Source organism: Oncorhynchus nerka, linkage group LG27 (genome assembly GCF_034236695.1).
Source record: "Oncorhynchus nerka isolate Pitt River linkage group LG27, Oner_Uvic_2.0, whole genome shotgun sequence".
Taxonomy (NCBI): domain Eukaryota; kingdom Metazoa; phylum Chordata; class Actinopteri; order Salmoniformes; family Salmonidae; genus Oncorhynchus; species Oncorhynchus nerka.
Genome location: NC_088422.1, coordinates 100,361,513 through 100,372,460, shown reverse-complemented (window position 1 = coordinate 100,372,460; position 10,948 = coordinate 100,361,513). Strand labels below are relative to the sequence as shown.

The 10,948-nt window shown below is 43.0% G+C and overlaps 1 pseudogene; it reads left to right on the top strand.

The window, feature by feature from the left end:
* LOC135565428 (junctophilin-3-like) overlaps window positions 1-10,948 on the top strand; it is a 225,378-nt pseudogene that overhangs the window by 142,921 nt on the left and 71,509 nt on the right.

The following is a 10,948-nucleotide window of genomic DNA, read 5'->3' as shown; positions in this document are numbered from 1 at the left end:
CCACAAAAAAAAAAAGACATCTGACCTTATCCGCCTGTTCCACAAAATAAAAAGACATCTGACCTTATCCGCCTGTTCCACAAAATAAAAAGACATCTGACCTTATCCGCCTGTTCCACAAAATAAAAAGACATCTGACCTTATCCGCCTGTTCCACAAAATAAAAAGACATCTGACCTTATCCGCCTGTTCCACAAAATAAAAGACATCTGACCTTATCCGCCTGTTCCACAAAATAAAAAAGACATCTGACCTTATCCGCCTGTTCCACAAAATAAAAAAGACATCTGACCTTATCCGCCTGTTCCACAAAATAAAAAGACATCTGACCTTATCCGCCTGTTCCACAAAATAAAAAGACATCTGACCTTATCCGCCTGTTCCACAAAATAAAAAGACATCTGACCTTATCCGCCTGTTCCACAAAATAAAAAGACATCTGACCTTATCCGCCTGTTTCTGACACAAAATAAAAAGACATCTGACCTTATCCGCCTGTTCCACAAAATAAAAAGACATCTGACCTTATCCGCCTGTTCCACAAAATAAAAAGACATCTGACCTTATCCGCCTGTTCCACAAAATAAAAAAGACATCTGACCTTATCCGCCTGTTCCACAAAATAAAAAGACATCTGACCTTATCCGCCTGTTCCACAAAATAAAAAGACATCTGACCTTATCCGCCTGTTCCACAAAAAAAAAGACATCTGACCTTATCCGCCTGTTCCACAAAATAAAAAGACATCTGACCTTATCCGCCTGTTCCACAAAATAAAAAAGACATCTGACCTTATCCGCCTGTTCCACAAAATAAAAAGACATCTGACCTTATCCGCCTGTTCCACAAAAAATAAAAAGACATCTGACCTTATCCGCCTGTTCCACAAAATAAAAAGACATCTGACCTTATCCGCCTGTTCCACAAAATAAAAAGACATCTGACCTTATCCGCCTGTTCCACAAAATAAAAAGACATCTGACCTTATCCGCCTGTTCCACAAAATAAAAAGACATCTGACCTTATCCGCCTGTTCCACAAAATAAAAAGACATCTGACCTTATCCGCCTGTTCCACAAAATAAAAAGACATCTGACCTCTATCCGCCTGTTCCACAAAATAAAAAGACATCTGACCTTATCCGCCTGTTCCACAAAATAAAAAGACATCTGACCTTATCCGCTTCTGTTCCACAAAATAAAAAGACATCTGACCTTATGCCTGTTCCACAAAATAAAAAGACATCTGACCTTATCCGCCTGTTCCACAAAATAAAAAGACATCTGACCTTATCCGCCTGTTCCACAAAATAAAAGACATCTGACCTTATCCGCCTGTTCCACAAAATAAAAAGACATCTGACCTTATCCGCCTGTTCCACAAAATAAAAAGACATCTGACCTTATCCGCCTGTTCCACAAAATAAAAAGACATCTGACCTTATCCGCCTGTTCCACAAAATAAAAAGACATCTGACCTTATTCTGTTCCACAAAATAAAAGACATCTGACCTTATCCGCCTGTTCCACAAAATAAAAAGACATCTGACCTTATCCGCCTGTTCCACAAAAATAAAAGACATCTGACCTTATCCGCCTGTTCCACAAAATAAAAGATGACAAAATAAAAAAGATCTGACCTTATCGCCTGTTCCACAAAATAAAAAGACATCTGACCTTATCGCCTGTTCCACAAAATAAAAAAGACATCTGACCTTATCCGCCTGTTCCACAAAATAAAAAGACATCTGACCTTATCCTTCAGTGTTCTGTACAAAAATAAAAAGACATCTGACCTTATCCGCCTGTTCCACAAAATAAAAAGACATCTGACCTTATCCGCCTGTTCCACAAAATAAAAAGACATCTGACCTTATCCGCCTGTTCCACAAAATAAAAAAGACATCTGACCTTATCCGCCTGTTCCACAAAATAAAAAGACATCTGACCTTATCCGCCTGTTCCACAAAATAAAAAAGACATCTGACCTGGGTATCCGCCTGTTCCACAAAATAAAAAGACATCTGACCTTATCCGCCTGTTCCACAAAATAAAAGACATCTGACCTTATCCGCCTGTTCCACAAAATAAAAGACATCTGACCTTATCCGCCTGTTCCACAAAATAAAAGACATCTGACCTTATCCGCCTGTTCCACAAAATAAAAAGACATCTGACCTTATCCGCCTGTTCCACAAAATAAAAAGACATCTGACCTTATCCGCCTGTTCCACAAAATAAAAAGACATCTGACCTTATCCGCCTGTTCCACAAAATAAAAAGACATCTGACCTTATCCGCCTGTTCCACAAAATAAAAAGACATCTGACCTTATCCGCCTGTTCCACAAAATAAAAAGACATCTGACCTTATCCGCCTGTTCCACAAAATAAAAAATCTGACATTCTGACCTTATCCGCCTGTTCCACAAAATAAAAGACATCTGACCTTATCCGCCTGTTCCACAAAATAAAAGACATCTGACCTTATCCGCCTGTTCCACAAAATAAAAAGACATCTGACCTTATCCGCCTGTTCCACAAAATAAAAAGACATCTGACCTTATCCGCCTGTTCCACAAAATAAAATACATCTGACCTTATCGCCTGTTCCACAAAATAAAAGACATCTGACCTTATCCGCCTGTTCCACAAAATAAAAAGACATCTGATGGGTCTTATCCGCCTGTTCCACAAAATAAAAAGACATCTGACCTTATCGCCTGTTCCACAAAATAAAAGACATCTGACCTTATCCGCCTGTTCCACAAAATAAAAAAGACATCTGACCTTATCCGCCTGTTCCACAAAATAAAAAGACATCTGACCTTATCCGCCTGTTCCACAAAATAAAAAGACATCTGACCTTATCCGCCTGTTCCAAAAATAAAAAGACATCTGACCTTATCCGCCTGTTCCACAAAATAAAAGACATCTGACCTTATCCGCCTGTTCCAAAAAATAAAAGACATCTGACCTTATCCGCCTGTTCACAAAAATAAAAAGACATCTGACCTTATCCGCCTGTTCCAAAAAATAAAAAGACATCTGACCTTATCCGCCTGTTCCACAAAATAAAAAGACATCTGACCTTATCCGCCTGTTCCACAAAATAAAAAGACATCTGACCTTATCCGCCTGTTCTGTAAAATAAAAAGACATCTGACCTTATCCTGTTCACAAAAAAAAAAGACATGGGTCTATCAGCCTGTTCAAAAAATAAAAGACATCTGACCTTATCCGCCTGTTCTGTATCAAAATAAAAGACATCTGACCTTATCCGCCTGTTCCACAAAATAAAAAGACATCTGACCTTATCCAGTGTTCTGTTCACAAAATAAAAAGACATCTGTCTTATCAGTGCCTGTTCCACAAAATAAAAAGACATCTGACCTTATGCCTGTTCCACAAAATAAAAAGACATCTGACCTTATCTGCCTGTTCCAAAAAATAAAAAGACATCTGACCTTATGCCTGTTCCACAAAATAAAAAGACATCTGACCTTATGTTCTGTTCCACAAAATAAAAAGACATCTGATGGGTCTTCAGTGTTCTGTTCCTAAAATTAAAAAGACATCTGACCTTATCCGCCTGTTCACAAAATAAAAGACATCTGACCTTATCCGCCTGTTCCACAAAATAAAAAGACATCTGACCTTATCCGCCTGTTCAAAAAATGTAAAAAGACATCTGACCTTTCAGCCTGTTCCACAAAATAAAAAGACATCTGACCTTATCCGCCTGTTCAAAAAATAAAAAGACATCTGAATATTCTGATGGGTGTTCAAAAATAAAAAGACATCTGATGGGTCCGCCTGTTCCAAAAATAAAAAGACATCTGACCTTATCAGTGTTCTGTGTTCCACAAAAATAAAAAGACATCTGACCTTATGTTCTGTATCTGTTCCAAAAAATAAGTGTTCTGACATCTGAATTATCTGCCTGTTCACAAAATAATCTGTACATCTGACCTTATGGGTCTTCCTGTTCCACAAAATAAATAGACATCTGATGGGTCTTCCTGTTCCACAAAATAAAAAGACATCTGACCTTAGCCTGTTCAAAATAAAATTCTGCGTTAAGTCTTCAGTGTTTGTGGCTTTCATTGAATTGGCTGATGGTAGTTCTCAGTGTTAAACGAGGAATTTCATCAATGACATTTAATCCCATTCTGATGGGCTTCAGTGTTCTGTATCTCTAATATTCTGCCTGGGTCTTCAGTGTTCTGTATCTCATTGTTGAGTGGAATGCCAGGCTTCTGTAGAAATATTCCATAACAAAGCCATCAACTACAGAGAGATGAACCTGGAGAAGAGTCCCCTTCAAGCTGGTCCTGGGGCTCTGTTCACAAACACAAACACACCCTACAGTGCCCCAGGACAACAGCACAATTAGACCTTCCAAATCATGAGAAAACAAAAAGATAATTACTTAACACATTGGAAAGAATTAACAAAAAAACAGAGCAAACTAGAATGCTATTTGGCCCTAAACTGATGAGTCTTCAGTGTTCTGCAGAATACCTGACCTTCAGTGACTGATCTGTAATATTGACTATGTACAGACTCAGTGAGCATAGCCTGCTATTAGAAATTCGCCGTGGGCAGACATGGCTCTCAAGAGAAGACAGGCTATGTGCAGTGTTCTCACTGCCCACAAAATGAGGTGGAAACTGAGCTGCACTTCCAACCTCCTGCCCAATGTATGACCATATTAGAGATACATATTTCCCCCAGATGTTCTGATCCACAAATATTCTGAAAACTTCCAGTTTTGAAAAACTCCCATATCTACTGGGTGAAATTCAGTGTGCCATCACAGCAGCAAGATTTGTGACCTGTTCTGTATCGAGAAAAGGGCAACCAGTGAAGAACAAACACCATTGTAAATCAACCCATATTTATGCTTATTCATTTTATCTTGTGTCCTTTAACTATTTGTACTTAGTATATATATATATAATATGACATTTGTAATGTCTTTACTGTTTTGAAACTTCTGTATGTGTAATGTTTACTGTTAATTTTGTTGTTTTTCACTGTTATATATATTCACTTTGTATGTTGTCTACCTTCACTTGCTTTGGCAATGTTAACACATGTTTCCCATGCCAATAAAGCCCTTGAATTGAAATTGAATTGAGAGAGACAGAGAGACAGAGAGAGACCGATAGACAGAGAGAGACAGACAGAGAGACAGACAGAGAGACAGACAGAGAGAGAGATAGTAGAACACCAAATAATGCATGCATTGCAGAATTAGCCGATATCCACTAATTATCAAAATCCAGAAAAGCAGACGTTAAATTCTATAACCACTTAAAAGGAAGTGATTCCCAAACCTTCCATAACAAAGCCATCACCTACAGAGAGATGAACCTGGAGAAGAGTCCCTAAGCAAGCTGGTCCTGGGGCTCTGTTCACAAACACAAACAGACCCCACAGAGCCCCAGGACAGCAGCACAATTCAGACCCAACCAAATCATGACAAAACAAAAAGATAATTACTTGACACATTGGAAAGAACTAACAAAAAACTGAGCAAACTAGAATGCTATTTGGCCCTAAACAGAGAGTACACAGTGGCAGAATACCTGTCCACTGTGACTGACCCAAAATTAAGGAAAGCTTTGACTACTCAGTGAGCATAGCCTAATGCTATTGAGAAAGGCCGCCGTAGGCAGACATGGCTCTCAAGAGAAGACAGGCAATGTGCTCACTGCCCACAAAATGAGGTGGAAACTGAGATGCACTTCCTAACCTCCTGCCCAATGTATGACCATAAAGACAGAGACATATTTCCCTCAGATTACACAGATCCACAAAGAATTCGAAAACAAATCCAATTTTGAAAAACTTCCATATCTACTGGGTGAAATTCCACAGTGTGCATCACAGCAGCAAGATTTGTGACCTGTTGCCACGAGAATAGGGAAACCAGTGAAGAACAAACACCATTGTAAATACAACCCATATTTATGCTTATTTATTTTATCTTGTGTGCTTTACCATTTGTACATTGTTAAAACACTGTATATATATATATATATAATATGACATTTGTAATGTCTTTATTGTTTTGAAACTTCTGTATGTGTAATGTTTGCTGTTCATTTTTATTGTTTATTTCACTTTATATATTCACTTTATATATTATCTACCTCACTTGCTTTGGCAATGTTAACACATGTTTCCCATGCCAATAAAGCCCTTCAATTGAATTGAATTGATAGACAGAGAGAGAGAGATAGTCATTGTACAGGTGACAGTCCATGAAAATAGTACTTCTCCATCATTTGTGTGGTTTTCTTCAACATTCCACATCTGTTTGTGTTGTAGTGAGAATCTGTGTGCCTCTGTCTCAGCTGTTGGTTAGTTTAGGCCTGACTAGTCATTATTCTGCAGTGACAGAGCGTGTCTGCTTTAGTGGCTGGAATATAAATCGAAATGCCTCTTTCAATGAGACACAATGCAATCTTATTAAGTCCCTTGTGTGTGTGTGAGAAGAGAGGGAGAGGGAGAGAGAGTTAAGAAATGTTTTAAGAAAGGAGAAGCTTTGAAGAAAGCCGTGGTTCTCTTTACTGTTCAGACTACTTTACTTTCTGTTTGTATTTGAATGTAATTGGATCTGTAATATTCTGATGGGTCTTCAGTGTTCTGTATCTGTAATATTCTGATGGGTCTTCAGTGTTCTGTATCTGTAATATTCTGATGGGTCTTCAGTGTTCTGTATCTGTAATATTCTGATGGGTCTTCAGTGTTCTGTATCTGTAATATTCTGATGGGTCTTCAGTGTTCTGTATCTGTAATATTCTGATGGGTCTTCAGTGTTCTGTATCTGTAATATTCTGATGGGTCTTCAGTGTTCTGTATCTGTAATATTCTGATGGGTCTTCAGTGTTCTGTATCTGTAATATTCTGATGGGTCTTCAGTGTTCTGTATCTGTAATATTCTGATGGGTCTTCAGTGTTCTGTATCTGTAATATTCTGATGGGTCTTCAGTGTTCTGTATCTGTAATATTCTGATGGGTCTTCAGTGTTCTGTATCTGTAATATTCTGATGGGTCTTCAGTGTTCTGTATCTGTAATATTCTGATGGGTCTTCAGTGTTCTGTATCTGTAATATTCTGATGGGTCTTCAGTGTTCTGTATCTGTAATATTCTGATGGGTCTTCAGTGTTCTGTATCTGTAATATTCTGATGGGTCTTCAGTGTTCTGTATCTGTAATATTCTGATGGGTCTTCAGTGTTCTGTATCTGTAATATTCTGATGGGTCTTCAGTGTTCTGTATCTGTAATATTCTGATGGGTCTTCAGTGTTCTGTATCTCTAATATTCTGATGGGTCTTCAGTGTTCTGTATCTGTAATATTCTGATGGGTCTTCAGTGTTCTGTATCTGTAATATTCTGATGGGTCTTCAGTGTTCTGTATCTGTAATATTCTGATGGGTCTTCAGTGTTCTGTATCTGTAATATTCTGATGGGTCTTCAGTGTTCTGTATCTATAATATTCTGATGGGTCTTCAGTGTTCTGTATCTGTAATGCAGTGTTCTGATGGACTGACTTCATGGGTGTTCTGGAACTCTAAGTACACCACAATGCAGTGTTCTGGAACTCTAAGTACACCACAATGCAGTGTTCTGGAACTCTAAGTACATCACAATGCAGTGTTCTGGAACTCTAAGTACATCACAATGCAGTGTTCTGGAACTCTAAGTACATCACAATGCAGTGTTCTGGAACTCTAAGTACATCACAATGCAGTGTTCTGGAACTCTAAGTACACCACAATGCAGTGTTCTGGAACTCTAAGTACATCACAATGCAGTGTACGGTCCAGCTGCTTCCTTCAAAGTCCTCCAAATTCACAGAAAGTGAAGTTCTTCAGAAACAAACCACTGATCTGTGAATTGGAGGCCAAATATCTGATAAGCATCTCTCAGTTCTAAATACACCAGCACCTCAAAAATGTAAAAAATAAGCACACACACACACACACACACACACGCACGCACGCACACACACACACACACGCACACACACGCTCGCACGCACGCACACGCACACACACACACACACACACACACACACACACACACACACACACACACACACTGTCACACACACACACACACGGCAACAGAAGTGTTCTGATAACTTTTCCATCTCCTGTTATCCTCATTGAGTCTTAAACATAAAGACAGGTCCTGCATCCCAAATAGCATACTATTCCTGATTAGTCCCCATAGGGCTCTGGTCAAAAACCGTGTACAGAATAGGGTGCCATTTTGGACATTGCCTATAGTGCTGCTGTCTTGCTGTACTGTACCCACGGCATGAATCTGATTAGAATATAACATCCTGGTAATTAGCATTTCCTCAGCTGAGGGAGGGAGCAGAACAGCCATTGGAGGAGAGGGAGCATCTGGTGGTGCCTGATGGAACTGGAGGACAGACTCACCATGCTGTTGGAACGTAGCGCAGATGTTCACTTCAGAGAGAGAAGAGAGGGAAGACAAGGAAGGGAGAAAGGGGAGAGAGAGAGAGAGATGAGAAAAGAAGAGCTGACTGTAGAGTGATGGTGGTTCTTCAACAGACACGAGCCATGCACTAAGAGACACAGCTGACTGTCTCGGGAGAGAGGAGGGAGACAACAGACACGAGCCATGCACTAAGAGACACAGCTGACTGTCTTAAGAGACACAGCGGGAGAGGAGGGAGACAGGGGACACGAGCCATGCACTAAGAGACACAGCTGACTGTCTCGGGAGAGAGGGAGACAGGGGACACGAGCCATGCACTAAGAGACACAGCTGACTGTCTCGAGGAGAGGAGGGAGACAGGGGGAGACAGGGGACACGAGCCATGCACTAAGAGACACAGCTGACTGTCTCGGGAGAGGAGGGAGACAGGGGACACGAGCCATGCACTAAGAGACACAGCTGACTGTCTCGGGAGAGGAGGAAGAGAGGGAGACAGGGGACACGAGCCATGCACTAAGAGACACAGCTGACTGTCTCGGGAGAGAGGAGGGAGACAACAGACACGAGCCATGCACTAAGAGACACAGCTGACTGTCTCGGGAGAGGAGGGAGACAGGGGACACGAGCCATGCACTAAGAGACACAGCTGACTGTCTCGGGAGAGGAGGGAGACAACAGACACGAGCCATGCACTAAGAGACACAGCTGACTGTCTCGGGAGAGGAGGGAGACAACAGATGCACTAAGAGACACCATGCACTAAGAGACACAGCTGACTGTCGGGAGAGAGGAGAGAGGGAGACAGGCAGACACGAGCCATGCACTAAGAGACACAGCTGACTGTCTTGGGAGAGGAGGAGACAGGGGACACGAGCCATGCACTAAGAGACACAGCTGACTGTCTCGGGAGAGGAGGGAGACAACAGACACGAGCCATGCACTAAGAGACACAGCTGACTGTCTCGGGAGAGGAGGGAGACAACAGACACGAGCCATGCACTAAGAGACACAGCTGACTGTCTCGGGAGAGGAGGGAGAGAGGGAGACAGGGGACACGAGCCATGCACTAAGAGACACAGCTGACTGTCTCGGGAGAGGAGGGAGACAGCAGACACGAGCCATGCACTAAGAGACACAGCTGACTGTCTCGGGAGAGGAGGGAGACAGGGGACACGAGCCATGCACTAAGAGACACAGCTGACTGTCTCGGGAGAGGAGGGAGACAGGGGACACGAGCCATGCACTAAGAGACACAGCTGACTGTCTCGGGAGAGGAGGGAGACAGGGGACACGAGCCATGCACTAAGAGACACAGCTGACTGTCTCGGGAGAGGAGGGAGACAACAGACACGAGCCATGCACTAAGAGACACAGCTGACTGTCTCGGGAGAGGAGGGAGAGAGGATGCACTAAGAGAGACAACAGACACGAGCCATGCACTAAGAGACACAGCTGACTGTCTCGGGAGAGGAGGGAGACAACAGACACGAGCCATGCACTAAGAGACACAGCTGACTGTCTCGGGAGAGAGGAGGGAGACAACAGACACGAGCAATGCACTAAGAGACACAGCTGACTGTCTCGGGAAAGAGGAGGGAGACAACAGACACGAGCCATGCACTAAGAGACACAGCTGACTGTCTCGGGAGAGGAGGGAGACAACAGACACGAGCCATGCACTAAGAGACACAGCTGACTGTCTCGGGAGAGGAGGGAGACAGGGGACACGAGCCATGCACTAAGAGACACAGCTGACTGTCTCGGGAGAGGAGGGAGACAACAGACACGAGCCATGCACTAAGAGACACAGCTGACTGTCTCGGGAGAGGAGGAAGAGAGGGAGACAGGGGACACGAGCCATGCACTAAGAGACACAGCTGACTGTCTCGGGAGACAGGGGACACGAGCCATGCACTAAGAGACACAGCTGACTGTCTCGGGAGAGGAGGGAGACAGGGGACACGAGCCATGCACTAAGAGACACAGCTGACTGTCTCGGGAGAGGAGGGAGACAGGGGACACGAGCCATGCACTAAGAGACACAGCTGACTGTCTCGGGAGAGGAGGGAGACAACAGACACGAGCCATGCACTAAGAGACACAGCTGACTGTCTCAGGGAGAGGAGACTGGAGAGGAGGGAGACAACAGACACGAGCCATGCACTAAGAGACACAGCTGACTGTCTCGGGAGAGGAGGACGGAGACAACAGACACGAGTCATGCACTAAGAGACACAGCTGACTGTCTCGGGAGAGGAGGAGAGGAGGGAGACAGCAGACACGAGCCATGCACTAAGAGACACAGCTGACTGTCTCGGGAGAGGAGGGAGACAGGGGACACGAGCCATGCACTAAGAGACACAGCTGACTGTCTCGGGAGAGGAGGGAGAGGAGACACGAGCCATGCACTAAGAGACACAGCTGACTGTCTCGGGAGAGGAGGGAGACAGGGGACACGAGCCATG